Here is a 15,006-nt window from a genome sequence, read left to right on the forward strand (position 1 = left end):
TCGGATAAGCAACCGAAGCAGTTAAGAAAATAGATTTTGGCGTGAATAGCCCTGAGGGGTATAATCTCATTATATAGAAACACTTTACAAGTAACAAGATAAATAATCAGATCCTAAAACTATGGATCTAATCTTTACAACAATTATATCTAAATATTTAAATATGAGACTTATCTATTATCCATTTTACATTCCCCCTCAATCTTAACCGGAGCAAGGTTAAGATTGTTACACAAACGTTCCAACATATTCCTTGTAGTTGGCTTTGTGAGACCATCTGCTAATTGATCATTAGATGATATAAATTGTACATCCAAAGCTCCCATTGCCACCTTTTCTCTAACAAAATGAAAATCAACTTCTATGTGTTTTGTCCTAGCATGAAACACCGGATTAGCTGTTAAATACGTGGCTCCCAAATTATCACACCACAGAACTGGTGCTCTTGTTTGAACAACTCCCAACTCCTTAAGTAATGACTGTATCCAAGTTGCTTCAGTTGTACCATTTTCTAGTGCCTTATACTCAGCTTCTGTACTAGAACGAGATACTGTAGGTTATTTTCTAGAACTCCAAGCAATCAGGTTAGGACCTAAAAATATAGCAAAACCACCAGCGGACCTCCTGTAATCTAAACAGCATGCCCAGTCTGCATCTGTGAACACTCTTAACAAGCTTGAGGATGACTTTCGAAAATTTAATCCCCTAGTTGAAGTTCCTTTGATATATCTAAAAATTCGCTTGACAGCCTCCCAATGAGCATCAATGGGTCTAGAGAGATATTAGCACACCTTATTGACAGGAAACGAGATATCAGGTCGTGTGAGAGTGAGGTATTGTACTCTACCTACCATACTTCTGTATTTGAAAGTGTATGCTTCATTTAGGGGTGTACCAACATCCAAAGCAAGCTTGTCTGTTACTAGCATGGAGTTGAAACGCTTTTACAATTCATCATGTTAGCACGACGTAGGAGATCAGTGACATATTTTTGCTGGTGAAGAGTAATTCCTCCTGAATTGTGAAGCACTTCAATTCCCAGAAAATAAGTGAGACGCCCCAAATCTTTAATTTGAAATTCCAATGACAAGGCATCAACAAGTTTGTCAACAAATCTGGAACAAGAACCTAAAATAATGATACCATCTACGTACACGAGCATGTATATAGTGACAGAACCCTCACGAAACAAGAAAAGGGAGGTGTCAGCTCGCGATGAGGAAAAACCAAGGCAATGCAGTTTGTCACTTAAGCGAGAGAACCATGCTCGTGGAGATTGCTTTAAACCATAGATCGCTTTGTGTAATTTGCAGACATGAGTAGGATGATATGAGTCCTCAAAACCAGGGGGTTGTTGCATGTACACATCTTCGGCTAAGAACTGTGACACAAGTCAAATTTTGGTCAAAAATAAATTGATCAATAATCGTAATTGGGATGAACCAAGTGGTAGAGTTTGTAACAAGGTTTCCAAAAACATAAAGAACACTGAAATCCGAGTTATAACGAAGAAGTTATGACCAATCGAAAATCCGCGATAAAACCGGCAAAACACTGTTCAGTGTAAAAAGCGAATTTTCGATAAAAGGCGCCTTAACAATCTAAATGAAAGTTGTATAATATTTTAAACCGAGAACGTTCATAAAAAGAACGTAAAAATCCGACTTCGTATGAGGAAGTTATGATTTTTCGATGTTTCGGTTTAGTAGTAGACAGCTAAAAATTCGAAATATAAATCGATCGATATTTAGCCAACGCAACTTAAACGAGAATCGAAGGTCTCGTCAAAAGTAGCACAACGGTAAAAAGACAGACGAAAACGGACGTCAGATGAAGAAGTTATGAATTTTTAACGGATTCCCGTCCCGGTCTGTTTAAAATAATAATATTAAAAATAAAGTCAAAATTAGCCGACGAAGTCTATATGAAATTCGTAGAGTATGATTTTACCTACTCGTGCGTATAAAGAACGCCAAAACCGGAGCTCGTATACGAAAGTTATGATTTTCGCAAGTTTTTGGCACAAAAATCAAGAAAATGTGGAAAACCGGGCAAATTCGCATGAGTCAGCTTCGGACACGTCACCTCGCATGCGAGGCCTCCACGTGTTCGCTTCTCATTGGACCGCAGCCTCGCGTGTCGTCTCCTGATAGGTCCGAAGTCGTCGCCTCCTTTCCCCATTGGACCAAAGTCCGGTCCACTTAGAAGGCTCCATCTGTCCGAGGCACGTGCCTCGCACCGGGTCCGAAGCTGCACCGCCTTAAGCCTTCGCACGTGGCCTTCGCAGGAGCTGCCACGTAGCTGCTGACTCCGCGCCTTCGCCTCGCTAGTTGTCCGAGCCTCGCCACCTGTCCGATGACTAAGCTGCTTCGGTCGAACCCTCGCACCCCTATATAAAGGGTGCGAGCCTTCTCGGATGGAAGGACTTTTTCACCCCAAAACTTCCCAAAATTCACATTTTCACCCCCTCGACTTTCTCACGACCCCCCAAGGCCCCGATATCGTGTCTAAAGCCCGAAGCAAGCCCCGGAGCCCCGGAATTCTCGAGAAGTCATCCTCTCTCCTGCCGAAACTCTGCCCGGTTTGAGCCGGTTTTTCGTCAAACAAACTATTTTCTGGGAAACGAAACGCTGCCCGAATCACCGCCTATCAAAGTGAGTTCATACCCCTATAATTTACCTTTTCAATGGTTTTTAAATGCTTTTTAGGGGGGGGGGGAATACAAGTATAACACAATAATAAATTGTGTTAATAACTGTATGTGATAATAATCACACAAAAAGTTTCCGTATGCTTTTAAGAATTATCAAATACTTCCAAAATAACTTAAAGGCATGTTAAATCTTAAAAGCCATGTAAACTCTGTTAAATTCTTTGAAAAATGTTTTATAAGCTATTTCAAAGTATAAATGCCAAAACCATGTTTATATATGTATAAATATATAAATAAGATTTGAAGGGCTTAGGACTAATGAATTATCTTATATCATTTTCCTTGTTTGGATGTGGAATTAGGGTTGTATTATTTGTCCGAAGGTCGTTTCCTTCTTAATTATATATATATTATACATATATGAGTACAAAAGGTTACTCCTTTTGGTATCATCACCTTTGTATCAGGCTGAGCAAAGGTGTTCATCCATGAGAAACCATGCTAATCAGTTAGAACATATAAATTATAATAGGTATAATTTATGATTCAAAACTAAAGATACAAGTATGATTCATGACTGTATACTTTCCAAGGAAATTACCAAAATACATTCAACTATAACAAGATATGTATAATACCTTTAATATACGAACAACATATTAAAGAAGTAAATATACATCATACCGGGTTTGCATTAGCAAAGGTACTATACAGAGTACCAGAGTTAGCAAACATGAGGTAATGTCGGGTTTGCATTAGCAAAGGTACTATACAGAGTACCCGAGTTAGCAAACACGAGGTAAAAATACATCCTGCCGGGTTTGCATTAGCAAAGGTACTATAAAGAGTACCCGAGTTAGCAAACACAAGGTAATAATACATTCTGCCGGGTTTGCATTAGCAAAGGTACTATACAGAGTACCCGAGTTAGCAAACACGAGGTAATAATACATTATACCGGGTTTGCATTAACCAAGGGTACGATACAAAGTACCAGAGTTAGAATTCACACGGTAATAATAATACATCGTAAATCTCGTTGAAACAATAAATTTGTGAGACCCTTCACGGTGTACTTATCTAAGTACGACCTTTTAAGTCCTGAACTATTAGCCAGAATCTCTTGAGGGAGACCGTGAATTTGTGTATAGATCTATATGGGACTGACAACCCCGCACCTCTACTGTTCGCTACAGTTTGGCCGGCATGCCTAGGGTGTCAAATATCATTCCAGTTCCGACGCCTGAAGAACGTCGACGCAGGCATATCAGTCATATTAGTATGGTTAATAGGACTCACATGGATAAAACGAGTGAATTACAAAGTAATATACTTCTCTTATAACAGTAAGAAAAGTTAATTACATCCCGACCAGATATACCTTCAGTAGTTTTTACTTACAGTAAAAGCTATGTATCATGAAATCAAGTATTGTACTTCTGGTTTTGAAGATTTAAAACCACAAGGCAGTATTATGGATAATACAATACTCTCCAGGATTAATACTAAGGTTTTTACTATAGAACAGATATAACTAAGAACACTTTTACAAATGAAACGGTTTATGGGATTAAACCACTTTTACAAATGAACGGTTTATGGGATTAAACCACTTATACAAAGGAAACGGTTTATGGGATTAAACCACTTATCAAATGAAACTTAGTCATTCAATCTTTGTAAACTAGTATAACATAAAAGACCTTTAGTGGTTAATTCTATAATTCCTTAGTTATTACATCAGAGTTGTACATAAGTAATGTCCGATTGACAGTGAAATGTGTGACTTTTGCCTTACTTCATGTTCCTTGTTTGGTTGTGGGCTTAGGGCAGATACACCCATTTGACTGTCCATTCGATATTGGGTTATATATAATCAGTATAAACTATGTAATTACAGAGGGAAACTATTGAGGTTATCAGTTAATCACCTCAGGAAATATAGGATTTCCTGGAGAAACCAGTGAACTTATTCAAAGAACTTAGGGTATACTTAACCGAACTAAAATACTTATGAACTCACCAGCTTAAATGCTGATCTACTCTTTCCAAATAACTTGTATTCTCAGGAATCCAGTAGACAGGTACACTCCGGAAGCTTTTGAGAAGACTACCTAGTACCGTATCGCGACTCTTGTCTTCTACTGTACCTATTTTAGTGTTTGAATATGTAATGTTTAAACACTTATGTAAAACTTATACTTATTAATGCAATGGTTGTTTGTACTTTGATTACTATATTGCATGTGTTGTGATACTTACCTAAAGTCCTCCGCCCCCGAATGTTTTCCGCCATTCTGGTTTGGGGGTGCGACAGATTGGTATCAGAGCAGTGTTTATAGTGAACTCAGTATATCAGTCATAAAAGATATACAACTATAAACCCATTGGGATAAAAACACTCTGACCAAGACTTATACTTTAAAAATATAATAATATTTTATAAAAGTATAAGTACATGCAGAGTATATATACTAGAATGAGTATCACAAGAAGAACAAAACTAAAGTATTTGGATGTTGGACATTGCAGTTAAACCTAGACAATGACGTGATCATATCTGGGATCAATATAGCCTGATCAACTATATTCATCCGAGATATGACCAACATGTGTTTGGGGAGTGATTGTAGTGTTGCAACAGGTCTAAAACTTACCTAAGTATCAGAAGAATTCTAGAACCAAACATAAAGACTAAAATACTATGGGAGTATTTTAGGATGCTATAACAAGAAAACTGAAAACTTGTCAAGTTCTTATATCTAGAAGTCCAAGAACCAAACTCATAACTAAAATAACATGGAGGTATGTTACATACCTTTGGGTAAATGCTAAAAAGATCTTTTCTGATAGGTCTATAATTACTAAGTGGATACATTAAGGTTATATATAGCCGAGATTTTATAGACTTAGAATATGTGATTTTCACTCTACTTCCTTTTCCTTGTTTGGATGTAGTTTTAGAGTAGGATTACTTATTCAAAGGTCTATTTGATCTGGATTATATATAATCGGTACACACCATGTGATTATAGGAGGACCAGGAAGGATCACCTTCGTAAAAATTCAAATTTTCTCATAGATTCTTTAGACATTCCCATTCTAGTATAAACCCGTTAGATAAACATAGTTACTCCAGCAATCAATAGAAGAGTCAAGGAGGATCCAACATAATTTCATTAGGAGAATTCTGAAAAAGAAACAGATGAGAAGTACATAAACTATAGAAATCATTTAGTGCCCTTACCCTATTAAGGACACCAATGAGAGACTCGCATGAACTTCCAAGATTCAAAATCTTCATTACGAAGTAATGGGGATCAGTTTCAGAATCGGAAGTAAGACAGCCCGGGAATTCAATATACCTACAGAGGAGAAGGACACTCTATAGATACCAGGAGAGAACAAATCATTACCACCCATAATAGAACAGAGAACAAAGGAAAACCACGCACGATTCATGTGAAGTGTTTAAGCACCTTTTCATTTAAGTAATAACTATTAAATCGGTTCAACCTAGTGAGTTAGTGATTTCATTACTCACATTAGGTTTGGAGCTTATCCCCTTTTCCTGTCACGGATAATAACAATAAATCGGATCACGGAATCCTAATTGATAGTGATTACTTCTCAAATTCATAAGTCTATTTTATGTAGACACTGTTATGAATTATTTTCGAATATCTTCGAAAATTGGGAAACGATATCCACCAAACGAAGGTAACTTAGTTCGGATGATACTCGGTTCCTAACCATTCTAGAAACTTAATTATGTTCCTTACCAGGACTGCATCATAGGGATGCAGGTCGAATCATTGAGAACCATATAACAAAATGAAAGATTAATACATAGATACAAATGGTTAGAATACATCTAGAGACACGATAGTCGCTCACGAACTCATTTTCTTATCATGTAACAGAATCATGCCTCCAAAGAAGTGTAACCAACCCACCAGCGAAACACCAATCCTTCAGATAGATGCGGCTACGTTTCAAGCTGCGGTCATAGCAGCTGTAGCAGCTGTCATGGCACACTTGAATGCTAACAATGCAAATGTTAGTAGTAATGCGATCGGTAACCCCGATCGTGGTGATGACCAAGAACAGCAACGAGCACCTACTTGTAAGGACATCTCGAACCTTAAGCCTAATATCCTTAAACGAAAGTTCGAGAACAAGGAAAGTAGTTGTTCAACTCAAGAACCTAGCAGAGGGCAACGAACAGGGGCAGTCAATACCCCCATCAACCCTGTTATTCTAGCACCGAATAAGCCGTATTTAGGAAACCTTCCACACTGCAGCAAGTGCAACTACCATCATCATGAAGTTTGTCGAGAGCTGCATTGCAATAGATGCAACATGAAGGGGCATACCGCCCGCATCTGTAGAACTCCGGTTGAGTTCATCACTTCAACTACCGATGTTGGAACCATTCCCATATGTCACCTTTGTGGTGAAATAGGACATTACAAGAGGGATTGTCCAATAGAGAAGAACGACGGGGGAGCAGGAGGATTTTGATCCTAATACATGGGAAAGCATCAAAGAACCCTGCTATATTTGGTACGCTTCCAAACCCCGATAACTATCTATAATTATGATTACTTTTCCGTTCAAATTAAATCACAACAATTATATAAAATTTGAAACCCTAATAGGTAAGCTATGATGACTTAGTGTATACATAAGGGTCATTTATAATTAAGATTTGTAGACTTAGAATGAGTAATCTCGCCTCATTTCCTGTTCCTTGTTTGGTTGTGGATTTAGGGCAGGGTTGCTCAGTCAAAAGTCTTACCAATCTTAATTATACATGACTTGTATACACCAAGCGATTATAGAGAGACCTAGTAAGGATCGTTTCATGAAAGTTCATAATTTCAAATTATCAGAACCCTCGTATTAGTAGTACCCGCCAATTTCGAATCAAAAAGGGGTTTGTAGTGATAATAACAGAATAAAACCAGAAGCGCGGAAAACTTAGATACATAGGATATCACCCTAGTAATCATTCGTCCCAGAACGACTTAATATCTATTTCGTCGAGAAAATTCTGACATCCTCATTCGACATGATTTGGCCTGGCCCTTACCATGTGAAAATTCTTATGATGTATAAGAGAACTTTTTCCTTAATCAGCCGTAAGATGAAATTCTTTCAATCCATAACACAAAACCCTTAGGTTGTCTCTCGTTTCAAAACTTCAGAAGTACCCATGAGAAGAGTACCACGCCATTCTAGCCTACTCAGTAGACAGGAAACTTCAAACGAAAAGCACCGAAGTACTCTTAGAAGTCAGTAACTACCGAAGTACCTCAATAGATCTCGTAGGAAAATCATTATACCGCAGGTCGAGTTCAAGAATAGAGGCTAAGAACTCATTAAGTTAATCTATCGCTGCTAAGTGTATACACGAGAGTGGTATATAAGTTAGACTTAACAAGATTAAGGATGTGTGATTCCGCCCTATCTCCTGCTCCTTGTTTGATTGTGGACCTGGGGCAGAGTCACCCATCCGAACGTTTTGTGAAATCTAAAATATATACGACTTTTATACACGAGGTAATGGTGGATGAGCCAAGTATGAGTCTGATCATGAACTTCAGAGCAAAAGCCAGCATCATGTATTCTACCAGGTGGAATTCAACATGAGACCACGATGATGGGTCGAGCTACTAAATGACTACGAATTCGAAATTCGTTATCATCTCAACAAAGCCAAAATAGTAGCTGACACCCTAAGTCGGAAAGAGTACCCAGGTCATAGTGCCAATCATGGACTATGATAACCCTTTCAAATCTCTCCACACAAAGTAAGGAGGCTCAACAGGAAGCCTTGAAACCTGAAAGTGTGGCAAGTAGAGAAGATAACTAGAACGTGTGAGTGCACGGTATGCCAATATCTGTTATCTCCACTGAGATAATAGAGTCATCTCCCAGTTCAGGCAGTCACTCAAAAATCTCTAGGAACCAGAGTAGTCATGATTCTATGTGATCGACTATGGTAAAGAATGGGATATCCATTTACCAATTAGTTGAGTCCTTTAACACGCTAGCATTCAAGTTGATCCATTCGAAACCTTCTGTGGTCACAAGTGCAGATTCTATCTGCACTGGACTAAAGTAGGTAATACGTAACTAGCTAGAGATCCAATTTCCACACAGCACCCTCGCTGATCTGGAATTCATCCGAGAAACTACCAAAAACAGAATACGAATCAGGAAGCGCCATAAAGCTTCCAGAGTTAATCAGAGAAGCTACGACTTCGATAAAAGAAAACACTTGGAATTCCAGGATTGATGACCTTGTCATATGAAGGTCTCACTCAGGAAGGACAAGATGCGCTTGAGAAAGCGTGAAATACAAAACTCAAAGTACATAGGACCATTTGAGGTTCTTACCAGAATCGGTCTTGTACTTTTAAACTTAAACTACCACCAAAAACTTAATAACATTCATCCCATCTTTCACATATCTAATCTAAAGAGGTGTCTATCCGATAAAACACTTGTTATTTCACTCAATGAAATCAAGTTAAATAAAAGTCTACACTCTGTAGAAGAACCAATAAAAACCATGGATAGGGAAATCTAAAGAACCACGCTAAGTCTTATCCCGTTAGTGAAGGTTCGCTGGATTACAAACCAGGGACTTGAATTCACTTGGGAAGGGAAGATTAGACCTAGTCCATGAGTATCACTTTAGACTTAATTTCGGGACGAAATTCCTCTAACGGGGGGATAATGTGACACCAGTCAAATTTTGGTCAAAATAAATTGATCAATAATCGTAATTGGGATGAACCAAGTGGTAGAGTTTATAACAAGGTTTCCAAAAACATAAAGAACACTGAAATCCGAGTTATAACGAAGAAGTTATGACCAATCGAAAATCCGCGATAAAACCGACAAAACACTATTCAGTGTAAAAAGCGAATTTTCGATAAAAGGCTTTTTAGCCTTAACAATCTAAATGAAAGTTGTATAATATGTTAAACCGAGAACATTCATAAAAAGAACGTAAAAATCCGACTTCGTATGAGGAAGTTATGATTTTTCGATGTTTCGGTTTAGCAGTAGACAGCTAAAAATTCGAAATATAAATCGATCGATATTTAATTAGCTGACGCAACTTAAATGAGAATCGAAGGTCTCGTCAAAAGTAGCACAACGGTAAAAAGACAGACGAAAACGGACGTCGGATGAAGAAGTTATGAATTTTTAACGGATTCCCGTCCCGGTCTGTTTAAAATAATAATATTAAAAATAAAGTCAAAATTAGCCGACGAAGTCTAAACGAAATTCGTAGAGTATGATTTTACCTACACGTGCATATAAAGAACGCCAAAAACGGAGCTCGTATGCGAAAGTTATGATTTTCGCAAGTTTTTGGCACAAAAATCAAGAAAATGTGGAAAACCGGGCAAATTCGCATGAGTCAGCTTCGGACACGTCACCTCGCATGCGAGGCCTCCACGTGTTCGCTTCTCATTGGACCGCAGCCTCGCGTGTCGTCTCCTGATAGGTCCGAAGTCGTCGCCTCCTTTCCCCATTGGACCGAAGTCCGATCCACTTAGAAGGCTCCATCTGTCCGAGGCACGTGCCTCGCACCGGGTCCGAAGCTGCACCGCCTTAAGCCTTCACACGTGGCCTTCGCAGGAGCTGTCACGTAGCTGCTGACTCCGCGCCATCGCCTCGCCAGCTGTCCGAGCCTCGCCACCTGTCCGATGACTAAGTTGCTTCGGCCGAACCCTTGCACCCCTATATAAAGGGTGCGAGCCTTCTCGGATGGAAGGACTTTTTCACCCCAAAACTTCCCAAAATTCACATTTTCACCCCCTCGACTTTCTCACGACCCCCCAAGGCCCCGATATCGTGTCTAAAGCCCGAAGCAAGCCCCGGAGCCCCGGAATTCTCGAGAAGTCATCCTCTCTCCTGCCAAAACTCTGCCCGGTTTGAGCCGGTTTTTCGTCAAACAAACTATTTTTGGGGAAACGAAACGCTGCCCGAATCACCGCCTATCAAAGTGAGTTCATGCCGCTATAATTTACCTTTTCAATGGTTTTTAAATGCTTTTTAAGGGGGGGGGGGGGAATACAAGTATAACACAATAATAAATTGTGTTAATAACTGTATGTGATAATAATCACACAAAAAGTTTCCGTATGCTTTTAAGAATTATCAAATACTTCCAAAATAATTTAAAGGCATGTTAAATCTTAAAAGTCAAGTAAACTCTGTTAAATTCTTTGAAAAATGTTTTATAAGCTATTTCAAAGTATAAATGCCAAAATCATGTTTATATATGTATAAATATATAAATAAGATTTGAAGGGCTTAGGACTAATGAATTATCTTATATCATTTTCCTTGTTTGGATGTGGAATTAGGGTTGTATTATTTGTCCGAAGGTCGTGTCCTTCTTAATTATATATATATTATACATATATGAGTACAAAAGGTTACTCCTTTTGGTATCATCACCTTTGTATCAGGCTGAGCAAAGGTGTTCATCCATGAGAAACCATGCTAATCAGTTAGAACATATAAATTATAATAGGTATAATTTATGATTCAAAACTAAAGATACAAGTATGATTCATGACTGTATACTTTCCAAGGAAATTACCAAAATACATTCAACTATAACAAGATATGTATAATACCTTTAATATACGAACAACATATTAAAGAAGTAAATATACATCATACCGGGTTTGCATTAGCAAAGGTACTATACAGAGTACCAGAGTTAGCAAACATGAGGTAATGTCGGGTTTGCATTAGCAAAGGTACTATACAGAGTACCCGAGTTAGCAAACACGAGGTAATAATACATCCTGCCGGGTTTGCATTAGCAAAGGTACTATAAAGAGTACCCGAGTTAGCAAACACAAGGTAATAATACATTCTGCCGGGTTTGCATTAGCAAAGGTACTATACAGAGTACCCGAGTTAGCAAACACGAGGTAATAATACATTATACCAGGTTTGCATTAACCAAGGGTACAATACAAAGTACCAGAGTTAGCATTCACAGGGTAATAATAATACATCGTAAATCTCGTTGAAACAATAAATTTGTGAGACCCTTCACGGTGTACTTATCTAAGTACGACCTTTTAAGTCCTAAACTATTAGCCAAAATCTCTTGTAGGGAGACCGTGAATTTGTGTATAGATCTATATGGGACTGACAACCCCGCACCTCTACTGTTCGCTACAGTTTGGCCGGCAGGCCTAGGGTGTCAAATATCATTCCAGTTCCGACGCCTGAAGAACGTCGCCGCAGGCATATCAGTCATATTAGTATGGTTAATAGGACTCACATGGATAAAACGAGTGAATTACAAAGTAATATACTTCTCTTATAACAGTAAGAAAAGTTAATTACATCCCGACCAGATATACCTTAAGTAGTTTTTTACTTACAGTAAAAGCTACGTATCATGAAATCAAGTATTGTACTTCTGGTTTTGAAGATTTAAAACCACAAGGCAGTATTATGGATAATACAATACTCTCCAGGATTAATACTAAGGTTTTTACTATAGAACAGATATAACTAAGAACACTTTTACAAATGAAACGGTTTATGGGATTAAACCACTTTTACAAATGAACGGTTTATGGGATTAAACCACTTATACAAAGGAAACGGTTTATGGGATTAAACCACTTATCAAATGAAACTTAGTCATTCAATCTTTGTAAACTAGTATAACATAAAAGACCTTTAGTGGTTAATTCTAAAATTCCTTAGTTATTACATCAGAGTTGTACATAAGTAATGTCCGATTGACAGTGAAATGTGTGATTTCCGCCTTACTTCCTGTTCCTTGTTTGGTTGTGGGCTTAGGGCAGATACACCCATTTGACTGTCCATTCGATATTGGGTTATATATAATCAGTATAAACTATGTAATTACAGAGGGAAACTATTGAGTTTATCAGTTAATCACCTCAGGAAATATAGGATTTCCTGGAGAAACCAGTGAACTTATTCAAAGAACTTAGGGTATACTTAACCGAACTAAAATACTTATGAACTCACCAGCTTAAATGCTAATCTACTCTTTCCAAATAACTTGTATTATCAGGAATCCAGTAGACAGGTACACTCCGGAAGCTTTTGAGAAGACTACCTAGTACCGTATCGCAACTCTTGTCTTCTACTGTACCTACTTTAGTGTTTGAATATGTAATGTTTAAACACTTATGTAAAACTTATACTTATTAATGCAATGGTTGTTTGTACTTTGATTACTATATTGCATGTGTTGTGATACTTACCTAAAGTCCTTCGCCCCCGAATGTTTCCGCCATTTTGGTTTGGGGGTGCGACAAGAACCCATGTAAAAACGCATTATTGTCATCAATTTGACGAAGATGCCAGCCACGAGACACAGCTAAAGAGAGGACCAATCTAATAGTGGTAGGTTTCACCACAGGACTAAACGTATCATAATAATCTAAACCATATTGTTGTGTGAAACCACGAGCTACCAAACATGCTTTGAGTTTGTCGATAGATCCATCCGACAATTGTTTGACCTTATAAATCCATTTTAACCCCACAATATTTGTACCAGGAGGCCGGGGAACCAATGTCCACGTTTTATTTTGCTTAAGGGCATCAAATTCTTGTTGCATTGCTTGCTTCCAGGCTGGATCAGTCAAGGCCACTTGATGAGAAGTGGGTGCCACAGCAGAAAAAGCACGTTTAGTTGAGTCATACCGTATTGTACCATCTGTAAAAATTCGAGGAAATGACTTGCCATCACGAAGTCTACTGTGAGCCGCTGGAGGTGACACAGGACTATTACTTTGGATAACGGGGCTTGGCTGCTGCTGATCAGATGAGGAAAAAATAGATGGTGAATTTGTTGTAGGAGATGGCAACGGAGTGGCAGCTGACATATATTCAGTTGGTGTTTCAGGTTCCGGAGAAACTTAAATTGAACTGGTTATTTCTGATGTGCTGAGTTCAGGTGAAGGTGACTGTGATTTTTCATATGTGGTAGGCATGAGTACCGGAGGAGCGATGATGTCACCTGTACATGAGATGGTACTGCAACTGCATGAGAATCATTAGCATATAACAGTGATAAGTCAAAGTTTCTCATATGATCATTAATAATTGTCGGTTCTTTTTGAGGATATGAGGTTGAGGTAGAGTGATTAGATGGCGGTGATGAGTAATTAGTATTAGCAAAAGGAAATTGAGACTCATCAAAAATAACATCGCGAGAGATATAGATACGACCCGTAGTTCTATCCAAGCACTTATACTCTTTATGGAGAGAACTATATCCCAGAAAAACACATTGCTTGGATCGAAAATTGAGTTTTCGAGTATTGTACTTCCTAAGACTCGGCCAACAAGCACACCCAAACATGTGAAGAAAATAATAGTTAGGTTTGATTTTTAGGAGACGTGTGATAGGTGTAAGGTTGTTAAGATTTCTTGTGGGCATACGCTTGATAAGATAACATGCAGTTAAGAAAGCTTCATCCCAAAATCTAAGAGGAAGTGAAGAGAGCGCAAGTAGTGCTAACCCAGTTTCAACAATATGATGATGCTTGCACTCAGCCACACCATTTTGAGATGAAGTATGTGGGCATGAGACACGATGAGCAATTCCAGATTTTTGAAAATATTTATGAAGTTTTTGGTATTCTCCACCCCAGTCAGATTGTATACTTTTTATTTTGGCATTTAATAGGCGTTCCACATGAGTTTGAAAAGTATAAAACACTTGCTCAACATCTGATTTATTTTTAATAAGATAGATCCAAGTAAAACGACTGTAATCATCCAAAAAACTGACATAATATCTAAAACCTCCACTAGACGTCTGAGCTGGTCCCCAAACGTCAGTATGAACCAGCTCAAGAGGAGATGAAGTGACACGACCTGAACTATGATAAGGTAATTGGTGACTCTTAGCCCGTTGGCAAGCATCACAAACAAATGACTCTCTCGAAAAAGAACAACCTATTTTATTCGATTTCAAAATAGACTTGACCACTGTGGAATTTGGATGACCGAAACGCCTATGCCATTGAGATGATGATACTTTGACACTGGAAAAAGCTTGAGAATGACTACGACTGATCGGTACTGCATAGAGTCCCCCTTTATTTCTACCGAGCATGATTGTTTTCTTCGTGGCAATGTCCTTAACAAAAAAGACATTAGGATAGAGTTCAATAAACACATTGTTATTTGTGACAAGTCTATGAGCAGATAAAAGATTTTTGGTAATATGAGGCACATGAAGAACGTTCTTGAGAACAAGGGGTCTATCAATACCGGGAATTAATGAATGACCAATATGAGAAATAGAC

Source organism: Lactuca virosa, chromosome 8 (assembly GCF_052849685.1).
Source record: "Lactuca virosa cultivar CGN04683 chromosome 8, Lactuca_virosa_CGN04683_v6, whole genome shotgun sequence".
NCBI classification, from domain to species: domain Eukaryota; kingdom Viridiplantae; phylum Streptophyta; class Magnoliopsida; order Asterales; family Asteraceae; genus Lactuca; species Lactuca virosa.